At 38.5% G+C, this 12,798-nt stretch overlaps 1 protein-coding gene across 4 annotated transcripts in view; it reads right to left on the bottom strand.

The window, feature by feature from the left end:
• SHROOM4 (shroom family member 4) overlaps positions 1 to 12,798 on the bottom strand; it is a gene marked incomplete at its 5' end in the record, with an annotated part of 214,041 nt that overhangs the window by 14,095 nt on the left and 187,148 nt on the right. The gene's annotated exons all lie outside the window — the stretch shown is intronic.

A 12,798-nucleotide genomic window follows, 5' to 3' on the forward strand; every position in this document is an offset into this window, starting at 1 on the left:
CTCAGGGTCATAAAGCTGGTAAGTGGCAGAGCTAGGATTTGAACATGGAGAGTCTAACTCCAAAGTCTGGATATACACACCACCCCACACAAATGTGCTGTGTTCTGGGGCTTGCAAGTGTGGTTATCCTGCTACATCTGTTGTTTTTGTTTTGTTTTTAATTATGAAACATTTCAAATGTTTAAAAACATACAGAGATTGTTATAATAAATATTCATGTTCCCACCTACTGCCCACAATTAGCACATTTTAATACTTTACCATCTATGCTTCATGAATTTTTAAAATAATAATATCCTTTGTTTCACTCCCCACTTCTATTCCCCTGCTACCTCTCTACATGCAAGCTACATCATGAATTTGGCATGTATACTTTCTGTCCATGTTCTTATACTTGTACCAAAAAACATCGAGCAGGCCATTCACAAATATCTGCTATTTTGGATTTAAAATATATCCTTCTAATGCAATTCCAATCCGAATTCTCACCAGGACTTTTAACTATAGAATTTTTGTGTTAACTTGCAAAATAAAGCAGGATATGGTAGTCCCCATTTGTCCACTGTTTCACTTTCCAAGGTTTCAGCTACCTGTAGTCAACCACAGTCCAAAAAATAGTAAATGAAAAATTCCCAAAATAAACAATTCATAAGTTTTGAAGTGCACACTATTCTGAGTAGTGTGATGAAATCTCCCGCCATCCTGCTCCATCCTTCCCAGGACTTAAATCATCCCTTTGTCCAGCGGATCCCACCCATTAGTCACTTAGTAGCTGTCTTAGGTTATCAGATGGACTGTCACAGTGTCACAGTGCTTGTGTTCAAGTAAGCCTTATTTTACTTAATAATGGCCCCAAGGCCTAAGAGTAGAGATGCTGGCAATTTAGATCTGCCAAAGAGAAGCCGTAAAGTGCTTCCTTTAAGTGAAAAGGTGAATGTTCTTGACTTAATAAGGAAAGGGAAAAAATCATATGCTGAGGTTGCTAAGATCTATGGTAAGAACGAATCTTGTATCCATCAAATCGTGAAGAAGGAAAAAGAAATTCGTGCCTGCTGTCATATCTCAAACTGCAAAAGTTACAGCCAGAGTGCATGACATGGGCTTAGGTAAGATGGAAAGGCATTAAATTTGTGGATGGAAGATATGAACAGAAAGCATGTTCTGACTGACAGCAATGTGTTGCGCCAGAAAACATGGAGCCTATACGAAGACTTCAGCAAGGGATCCCCTGAAACAAGTGACTTCAGCCATTTACTGCAAGTAAGAGATGGTTACAAAGATTTAGGAATAGGTTTGGACTGAAAAACAGGAAAGTTACTGGAAAGGCTGCATCTGTCAATGAAGAAGCCACTGCCACATTTCTGGCAGAGTTGAGGAAGTTGATCAAGGAGAGAGACAGAATTCATATAACTTTTATTACAGTATATTGTTATAATGTTCTATTATATTATTAGTTATTACTGTTAATCTCTTACTCTACCTAATTCACAAATTAAACTTTATCATCAGTATGATGTATTTAAAAGAAACATAGTATATATAGGGTTCAGTACTATCTGTGGTTTCAGGCATCCACTGGGGGTCTTGGAATATATCTCCCACAGATACATGGGGACTACTGTATAATAAAAAACATATTTTGCTACAGAAGAAATAGGGGGTAAGTAAGGTATAAAGCATAATATAAAGCAATTATAATTAAAACTGTTTTACTGACTAATAGAACATAATTGAAAGTCCAGAAACATATCAAACTATTTATTAAAATGTCATATATAATTCACCTTCCATAACAAGAAGATAAAGATTATTTAATAGATATTTTTGAGACAATTGCAGAGCAGTATTATTTGGAGCTGCACCATATATTATATACCAAAATAAATTTCAGATTCAAGAGTTCAGGGTGTGTGTGCGTGTGTGTGTGTGTATAAAATTTTAATATGTGTTATATGTGTATATATGTATATATATATTACATAGTTATAAGAAAAAACTATCAGAAAGCTTAAAAACTATGACTTGTGAGGTGAAATAAGACTCTCATCTCATAAGTAATAGAAAAGTATATGCAAGGAAAACAAGTCCAGGTTTAGTTAAATATGTATAAGAGTTAAACTTCTGTATAATAAAGAGGGACCAAAGCAAAGGACATCTCTTTAATCTCTGAGTTTAAAGAGTTAAGCCCTCTAAGCCAGAAGATCTGGTTTCCTGCTATAGTCTGTGAGCAATCAGCATCATGCTAAGTACTGCCTAGTGACAGGAAATTCCAGCAGTTCAATTAAATCATCAGACAGAATATCCATTCAGTAGTCACAATGAAGACTGAGAATATTTCCTCAAAAAATAATAATACACATAATGGTGGCCCAGGTCAGATAGAATGGAAAGCAAAATCTCCTTCATTCCCCTCATCTGCAGTCCCCATCCTGGCTAGCTCATCCCTCATGTGGATCAGAAATTCATAGCCACACATCCCCATTCTCTTCTCATTTGGACCTTAGCCCACCTATAGCTCCTTAAGATTATAATAATTCCTTGTGTACAGACTGTTCCACCTGGCATTTCCCCCCTCAGGAAACAAACAAACAAGGTGGTGAGTGGGAAGTAATAGGATGATAAATGCTATCAGGCACAGAGGCCTTTCCTGACCACCTTATCTAAAGTAGAGACAACTTATCCTTAATTATCATTTTTCTATTTTGCCTTTCTCAGAGCATACACCCCCACAAGGGCAGAGATCTTGTGTGTCTCATTCATCTGGTACCTACTGCCTGGCACATAGTAGGCATTCCATAAATATTTAATAACTGAGCTAATTCCCAAAAAAACCCCAAGGACCATGATACTCATATCATAAAAAAAGTTGAATTAAAGGGAAAAAGCAATAAACAAGACAAAGAAGGGCACTATAATATTAATGATTAGAAAACACAATTAAGATCTAATTACCCTGAATCTTTATGTACCAAATAACATAGCATCAAAATTCATAAAGCAAATATATAGAAAATGCAAAGGTAGAAAAAGCAGAAACAAAATATAAGACTTTTTCAGCTGATGACAAAACTGTATCCAGTCACAATAAAATAACACTAGAAATTAATAGCAAAATGAAAAACAAATACTTCTAGCACACAGAAAATAAAAGGGAGAAAATATCCCCCACTCTAGTCAAAGAGGAGATCTAATCTAAAATTGTAGACTACCTACAAATAACAACAATGAAAATATCAGAAGAGGATGTGGTTGATTAAAACAATGATTAAAGGAAAACTGATAGTCTTAAATACTTATATTAATACATAAAAACAAATTAAAACAAATGAATTATGCTTTCAACAAAAGAAGTTAAGAGCCACAAAAATAGACCTAAGCAAAGCAGAAATAAAACTAATGGCAGAAATTAATACACTAGAAAACAAATAATAGAACTAATAATTAAAGCCAAAAGCTTTCTTCAAAAGAAAATATAAAACCATAAAACAGATAAACCTCTTGCTAATCTAATTAAAAATCCTAAATGCACAAAATTAGAAATGGAGAAATAACCACAGTTACAAAGTAAATGAAAAGAGTAAGAGAACACTTTGCTCTACTCTATGAAAACAGATTTGAAAACTTAGTTTTCTAGGAAAACATAATTACCAAAACTAATTGCAGAAGAACGAAAATATCTAAACCACAGGTTATCATAGGAAAAAATTTGATAAATTTGACCAAAAAAACAGCACACTCCCATGGTCTTGTGTTAATTCTACCAACCTTCAAGTAACAGACAACCTCAATGCTATTTACACTTTCTAGATTCTGGAATCTAGAGAACAGGGGGAGAAGAAAAGAATCCTGCATAACATCAATACCAAAACCTAGCAACTAGAACATACATAAAGGAAAACCAGAGACCATTCTCATCGAAGAATACTAATGCAAAACTCACCGTTTTTTGCATTTAAAAACATAAATATTAGAACATTAGTAGATATAAGTAATTTATTAATAAACTACCAACATATATTAAAGGTGAATGCTCAAAACAATTCTTTCTGAGAAGGGTGCATGATCCAAAAAGTTGGAAACCATTGGTCTGAGGCAGTTGTTCCTAATCGAAGTGGCTCTTAATTGGAATTACCTGAAGATGTTGTTTAAAATGCAAATTCCTCGGCTCCACTTCTATCAATAGAAATTGAGATTTAGTACCTTGTGGTGGAGCCCAGGAATCTACATTTTAAACAATTTCCCGAAGGGATTCTAATACCAGTGGTTCAGGGATCATACTATGGAAACAAAGGTCCAGGGTGAAAAAGATGGGAGTGTTGTGGTTTGGAGGTAGAGGTTTGGGGATAGAGTTATTTGTTCCAGTTAGGCTGGTTTCCAATCTGTACAGTATGTGTCCCACCCCTCAGCACACACATTCCTACCTTCTGTCCTTGCCTCTCCTGTTCTTCCCCACCTTCATCTCAAATCTAGATCTTATGAGATGCAGGTGGTGAAAGCAACGTCTCCAAAGGCTCAAGTTGGGCCAATGTCCTGCAGCTGTGGTGAGAAAAACCCTGCTCCATGATAGTCATCAAATTTACCACTCTTTCCTTGCCAGGGCACAGGAAAGGCAACAGAGCAGAGCACAAAGAACACAGTGTTAGAAAGACTTGGGTCTGAATTTCAGTAAAATTTAAAAATCTGCCTCCAGAACCCAAAAGCTGCATGACCTTGAGGAAAGTATTTAATTTACCTCAGTTTCAGTAAAATATCTATCTTAACAAACCTGCTGTGAGGATTGACCATATAAAATAAAAAGGACCTAGCAATGATGCTGGGTACATGGAAAAGTGATTAATAAATGACAGAACTATGCTTATTATTAGAGTGAAGTCCTTAGGGCCACTGCATATGGTTGTGCAAACTGTGCAGTGTACAGCCTTCACTGCTGTATGCTTCAGCCCTGCTCCTTGTTCCCATCAAGGGAGTTGAACTGCACTGTCCCCTGGTTAATGTTCAGCCCTACTCAATAGCCAAGAAACCAAGAGTCCTGGAGTCCCAGCTCAGCTACATGGCTGCCGAGCCAGGAGGCCCTAGATAACCAAGGATTTTAATCCTAGGCTCATTCATTCACTCTTCTCATCTACTAAAAGGGAGAGAGAATAAAAGGCAAGTTTAGGCTTAAAAGCAGTGTGACGATCAACAAGACTAGATATTCTATGTTGTCTTGTTTAGGTACGAATCACTTATGTCAGCATTACAGAATTTACCTTTAAGTAGCCAACTCCAGAACCAGTTGGAAGAAAAGAGCACACCCTTCTAGGGACATTTGGTGCCCCGATTTATGGCACTGTGACACTATCCTGAGGCATTAGGCTCTAGCAAGGCAACCTGGAAATTGCTATTCTCTGCATCAATCCTAATTTCAAAAGCACTGCTCTCCCACTGACACAGCTTGTGTAAGGGCAGCCTGAACCTTGCAGAGTCATTTACATCAAGGGAGCAGAACTAGGCAAGACTCCAGAAAAGGGGAAGCACTGCCCTCGATGGGACCAGCTGGGCCAATGTGTGTACAAGTCATCCAAGCTGTCATTCAGTATTACACTGTGCAAGGTGACCAGATCTCAGGGGAGCAAAACCCGTAGCCCTTGCTTTCCAGGCACTAATAGCTGAAGCAGACTGGTGAATGGGAGGCTTGCATTGAAGTGTGTCAGGCTCAGGCCAAGGATATTGGTCTCTAGAGGCCCTAGTTTCAAAGGGCTCAAGCCACCTATATGCACAGAAATCTAAATCTACAACTCTTCTTTGGGATGAAGTAATGATTCTTCCCTAGAGTGGAGGATAAGGAGCTAAATTAAGGGAAAAGAACTATGGTTTCTTACATCTTACTTACTATGTGTCACACACTTTTGTAGGCACTTTCATGCAGGTATTTCTATTAATCTTCACACCAGCTCATTGAAGTAATTACCATTTTTGCCAGTTTGCAGGTGAGGATCCTGAGGCTTAGAGAGTGTCATTAATTTTCCCAGCTAGTAAGAAGTAGTAGTGTCCAGACTGGAACTTGCCTTATCTGGCTCCAAGGGAAATCCCACTGAAGCAAGGACTCCTGAGTTAAGGCAAAAGGTACTTGCACTACATTCATCCCCAAGGTGTTCTCAAAGACTTTAACTCCTTGCTGAAGAGAGGGGAGGGAGCATGAAAGCTAAGTCTGAGAAAGGGCTTTGTTGACACCAGCAAGGAGCCTACATCTCAAAAACAAAAGCAAATCGTGTGCCAAGTTCTGGGCTGTTCTTCTCTTTTCCTCTTGGCACAGGCTGCCTGTTCTTCTGATGAATAGATTTTCCCCTTTTGTTACTATCTTTTTTTGGGGGGGGGAGGGGCTCATAGTAATTGAAAATGAAAACCAGTATTTTCAGAGACTGAAAAATCTCCTCCCGCCTCCTCCTTAGGCCTTTTGAAGTTTTCTTGTTTGGAATTTTTATTTTTAACCTTACCACAATAGCTTGGCATTCCAGGATCTCAGCAGCAAGAGTGCACAGTCCCAGCCCCTCTCCCCTTCCCCTTTCCCCAGCAGCCAAAAGATAAGACTGCTCCAAGAGAAACAGCCACTCCCAGCTTATTGCTGAAGGAAATATTTACAAGATCCAGGAAGTGAGATACAAGGAGGCTACACAGGGAGGGGAGAAGGGCCCAGAGAGCTTGTTGTTGCCACGCTTCTCTGCCTCTGGGGCCACAGAACTTCAAGCAAGGAACAATTAGTCTGGCAACAGCAAATACAAGTGGCAGGACTCATTCTGAGCCTTCTACAGCCCCCAGGAGCCTGCTGCAAAGTGTCCTTTGAAGAAATCAGAGAAGTCCTTGCTATACTGGGGCTGTCCTGGGTGAAGCTTAGATTCCTCTCTCCAATGACTCCAACTTGGAGTTTCCAAGAAGGTCTTTCCATTACTCCTCTGAACCCTACATAGTGTCACAGACATGGTGCTAAGGGATGGTAATGACCACTCTTGTTTACTCAGAGTCCACCATGTGTCAGGCACAGCACTGGACAGTTAACAGACTCCATCTCGTTTCACCCTGAAGACAATCTTCCAGCCTGAGTATCCTCTTGCCCATGTTAGAAATGAGACTCAGGGAGGTTAAACAACTGAGGGAACATAAAGAGAATAAGCAGCCAGGAGAAGTTACAACTAAGGTCCATCTGACTCCAATGCCCGTGCTTTTGCCAGCACAACATGCTGCCTCTTCAGCATTCTCATAACCTTCTCAAGAGATTTAATAAAAGACATTTTAGCAGCACGTAACACACTGTGGAGGGGCCTGGAGGGTTTGATATCCATGAGAACAATTTAATGGAGGATCAGGCTGGCCGAGGTTATTGAGGCTCTATTCTCTAATAGGCAGTGGTTCTGAAACTTGAACATGCATCAGAATCACCTGGAAGGCTTATTAAAACACAGTTGGCTTAGTCCTACCCCCAGAATTTCTAATTTGGTAGGTCTGGGGCAGAGTGGAGAATTTTTATTTCTAACAATTCCCAGGATGATGATGGTATTGCTGGTCCCAGATCACACTTTGAGATCCACTGCTCTAAACAGTCATTATCTACCAGGTTCCCAACTCACCAGGGTATCTTAAGAGGTATAAAGCCATTAAAAAAAACTCTCAAGGAGTTCCCTGGTGGCGCAGTGGTTAAGAATCCGCCTGCCAATGCAGGGGAAACGGGTTCGAGCCCTGGTCCGGGAAGATCCCACATGCTGCAGAGCAACTAAGCCCACGCGCCACAACTACTGAGCCTGCGCTCTAGAGACCGTGAGCCACAACTGCTGAGCCCGTGTGCTGCAACTACTGAAGCCTGTGTGCCTAGAGCCTATGCTCTGCAACAAGAGAAGCCACTGCAATGAGAAGAATGAGAAGCCCACGCACCGCAAGGAAGAGTAGCCCCCACTCACTGCAACTAGAGAAAGCCCATGCACAGCAACAAAGACCCAATGCAGCCAAAAAAAAAAAAAAGCTCTCAAAACTAAATGCATTTTAATTAACTATATACATATCACCCATGTAACAAGTGCGAGAAGATTTATAAAATAAAATAATGGGAGGTCCATAAAGCTCTGGGAATCCTGATGCTATTTAAGGAAATTCGGTGCCCCACAATCATTAAACAATGGATGTGCCAGGGGAAGAGAGCAATTTTTGTATATTTAAGTCCTCATATATACCAGATGTTAATGTACTAAATTTCGAAGACCTAAAATACAGTGGAATAGACTTAACACCAAAGTTATAAAGAACATGATTTTATCTCAGTTTAAAAGGTATTCTGGGTGCTCAATTATGAATGACAATTATCATAGAGTAGTTCTTTGGCACGAACATATTTAACATTCGAGGTTTTAACCCTTTGAGAGTAGCCCTAAAGATCCATGAAGTGTAATAACTGGTCATTTTGCAAAGGGTATGAAGTTGACTTGCAAGGCCTCACAATACTGCTTTGTAGGGCAAGTCACCAAGCAAAGGAGGGAGCCTAGTCAACCACTTGGCATTCCCATCTCAATGTGGTTTGATAGGTCTCTATTTGTTAACAAGGTACATAGGTGTGGAGTAACCATGGTAGAGAGAATATGTGCTTCTCTGTGAATAATGGCACTGAAATGCAAACTATTTGCAAACTAGTGCTGATGATGGAAGTGAAGAGAAATGTAATGGTCTTGAGAAAGTAATGGTTCTGAGTCAGATAATAAAATGTTCATTAGTGGGGGTGGAGAGGTTCTATGTTGTAATAATGGTGACAAATTTGAAGATTCACAAATGTCTGGTGATGTACCCCCTCAGAAATGTCAAGTTCTCACAGATTTAGATAAGCAGAAGTGCTGGTTGATGGAGAATTCTAGCAAAACAAATTCTAGCTAACAGAGAGATCAAGCATGTCCGGTAAGTAAGAGTCTGTCATTGGTATGGGGATTTTTCTAAAGCCCTTGATCTTTAACTTTGCAGGCCTAAATCAAACCAATGTGGGCTGCCTCTTCTTCAGATTTTCTTTTTTATTATGAATTCCAGCAACTTGACATGTACCCCAAGAACACCATGTGCATTCAACTCCAGCTATTTACATTTTACCAGATGATTTTCTGAATCTTCTTTGTGCAAGGCTACTATCAGATTCAACATGTGAGTTTAGAATTTAGCATTTTTTGTTGTTAATACTATTACAAATACCCTTTTCTGTATAAGACCCAATATTTGTATACCTGTCACTGTTAATGGCTATATTCTATTCCATCATGATGATATATTAGATTAGTAAATATTTTCCATGATTATAAATAGCACTACTTTAAATATCTTTAAAAAATTATTTTTTTCCTTTTTAGGTTATTTCCTTGGGGGTATGCTGGATCAAGGAGTATGTACAAACAGTTTTGTAACTCTTGTCACATATTTCTAGACTGTCTTTTAGGAAAACTGAACCAATTTATACTGCCCCCCAAAACACATACTGTTTCCTTAAGTCTTGTCAAGATAGGGTTTTGTAATTTCTATTTATAATTTCCATTAATTGTTGATAATTTAATAAGCAGGTTGTGAAACCTTGATGTTGTTTTTATTTGCACTTCTTTAATTGGTAGAGAGGTTGTACTTTTCCAGGCAGTGATTTTACTGCCTTTATTTCCTCATGTGTAAATTGGCTGTTCATTTTCCTTGCCCTTTTATGAAGCTGAATTTGAAAGCCGACCTCCTATATCTGTATCCATTCTTTACATTTTTCGGACAGTCAACTGTTATCTGTGATGCTGACCCCAGACATTTTCCTCATTCTGCTATTTAGCTTTTTATTACATTTTGTTGTACAAAGGTTTCTTCCGCCAACTTTTAAATATTTGAAACCATCCATCTTGTCTCTGATGATATCCTCCGTTTAACAGGCACAAATTTATCTTCCATCCGTAGCTGGAGTGAATATGCTGTTCAACTGGTCTGCTTTCTGAAATTTACTACAGAGTATTCTACGCACTGTGGCTCTAAGTTAATTATTCTCCATATTGATACCTACAGTTCCCAACATTTATTGAAGACAGATGATTGCTTTCCAAAGTTCACGGTTGCATCCAGTGTGCTCTATAGTCTTAGTATCTGTTCCTAGAATCTCTCTTTTTTATTTAATTTCACTGTGTGACTTTTTTTCAACCCACTATCATATGGTTTTAATGACTGTCACTTTATGACAGACTTTAAAATCTGATAGGGTAAGTCTACCACCACTAGCTTTTTTTTAAAACATCTTTATTAGAGTATAATTGCTTTACAATGGTGTGTTAGTTTCTGCTGTATAACAAAGTGAATCAGCTATACATAAACACATATCTCCATATCTCCTCCCTCTTGTGTCTCCCTCCCACCCTCCATATCCCACCCCTCTAGGTGGACACAAAGCACTGAGCTGATATCCCTGTGCTATGCTGCTGCTTACCACTAGCTATCTATTCTACATTTGGTAGTGGATATATGTCCATGCCACTCTCTCACTTAGTCCCAGCTTGCCCTTCCCCCTCCCCGTGTCCTCAAGTCCATTCTCTACGTCTGCAACTTTATACCTGTTCTGTTCTTCAGAAACAGTTTTTTTTTAGATTCCATATATATGTGTTAGCATATGGTACTTGTTTTCTCTCTCTGACTTACTTCACTCTGTATGACAGTCTCTAGGTCCATCCACCTCACTACAAATAACTCAATTTCGTTTCTTTTTATGGCTGAGTAATACTCCACTGTATATATGTGTCACATCTTCTTTATCCATTCATCTGTCAATGGACACTTAGATTGCTTCCATGTCCTGGCTATTGTAAATAGAGCTGCAATGAACATTTTGGTACACGACTCTTTTTGAATTACGGTTTTCTCAGGGTATATGCCCGGTAGTGGGATTGCTGGGTCATAGGGTAGTTCTATTTGTAGTTTTTTAAGGAACCTCCATACTCTTCTCCATAATGGCTGTATCAATTTACATTCCCACCAACAGTGCAAGAGGGTTCCCTTTTCTCCACACCCTCTCCAGCATTTGTTTCTAGATTTTTTGATGATGGCCATTCTGACTGGTGTGAGGTGATACCTCATTGGAGTTTTGATTTGCATTTCTCTAATGATTAGTGATGTTGAGCATCTTTTCATGTGTTTGTTGACAATCTGTATATCTTCTTTGGAGAAAGGTCTATTTAGGTCTTCTGCCCATTTTTCGATTGGGTTGTTTTTTTTTTTGATATTGAGCTGCATGAGCTGCCTGTATATTTTGGAGATTAATCCTTTGTCCATTGATTCATGTGCAAATATTTTCTCCCATTCTGAGGGTTGTCTGTTCGTCTTGTTTAGGGTTTCCTTTGCTGTGCAAAAGCTTTTAAGTTTCATTAGGTCCCATTTGTTTATTTTTGTTTTTATTTCCATTTCTCTAGGAGGTGGATCAAAAAGGATCTTGCTGTGATTTATATCACAGAGTGTTCTGCCTCTGGTTTCCACTAAGAGTTTTATAGTATCTGGCCTTACATTTAGGTCTTTAATCCATTTTCAGTTTATTTTTGTGTATGGTGTTAAGGAGTGTCCTACTTTCATTCTTTTCCATGTAGCTGTCCAGTTTTCCCAGCATCACTTATTGAAGAGACTGTCTTTTCTCCACTGTATATCCTTGCCTCCTTTGTCATAGATTAGTTGACCATAGGTGCATGGGTTTACCTCTGGGCTTTGTATCCTGTTCCATTGATCTATATTTCTGTTTTTGTGCCAGTACCATATTGTCTTGATTACTGTGGCTTTGTAGTATAGGCTGAAGTCAGGGCATTTGGTTCCTCCAGCTCCGTTTGTTTCCCTCAAGACTGCTTTGGCTATTTGGGGTCTTTTGTGTCTCCATACAAATTTTAAGATTTTTTTGTTCTAGTTCTGTAAAAAATGCCATTGATAGTTTGATAGGGGTTGCATTGAATCTTTAGATTGCTTTGAGTAGTATAGTCATTTTCACAATGTCGATTCTTCCAATCCAAGAACATAGTATATCTCTCCATCTGTTTGTATCATCTTTAATTTCTTTCATCAGTGTCTTATAGTTTTCTGCATACAGGTCTTTTGTCTCCTTAGGTAGGTTTATTCCTAGGTATTTTATTCTTTTTTTTTGCAGTGGTAAATGGGAGTGTTTCCTTAATTTCTCTTTCAGATGTTTCATCATTAGTGTATAGGAATGCAAGAGATTTCTGTGCATTAATTTGGTGTCCTGCTACTTTACCAAATTCATTGATTAGCTCTCGCAGTTTTCTGGTAGCATCTTTGGGATTCTGTTTGTATTGTATCATGTCATCTGCAAACAGTGACAGTTTTACTCCTTTTCCGATTTGGATTCCTTTTTTCTTTTTCTTCTCTGATTGCTGTGGCTAAAACTTCCAAAGCTATATTGAATAATAGTGGTGAGAGTGGGCAAGTTGAGTTGTCTTGTTTCTGATCTTAGTGGAAATTGTTTCAGTTTTTCACCATTGAGGATGATGTTTGCTGAACCACCATTACCTTTTTAAATAAATGTATTCTTTGGTCTTCCTGCCCACTTATTCTTTCAGATAAATTTTACAGTGAATTTGATAAGTTCTACATAGTATACCACAGTGACTCTAATTGGTAGTGCATTACATCTATATATTATTAACTTAGGGAGTATTGTAATCATTACTATATTAGTCTTCCCAAATTGAAGCAGAGTATAGCTATGCATTTATTCATGTCTTTATTTCTCCCATTAGAGTTTTATAATTTTCCTTGAATAGGTTTTGTGTGCCCACGATTAAA

Source organism: Grampus griseus (assembly GCF_964374135.1).
Source record: "Grampus griseus genome assembly, chromosome: X".
In the NCBI taxonomy this organism is placed as follows: domain Eukaryota; kingdom Metazoa; phylum Chordata; class Mammalia; order Artiodactyla; family Delphinidae; genus Grampus; species Grampus griseus.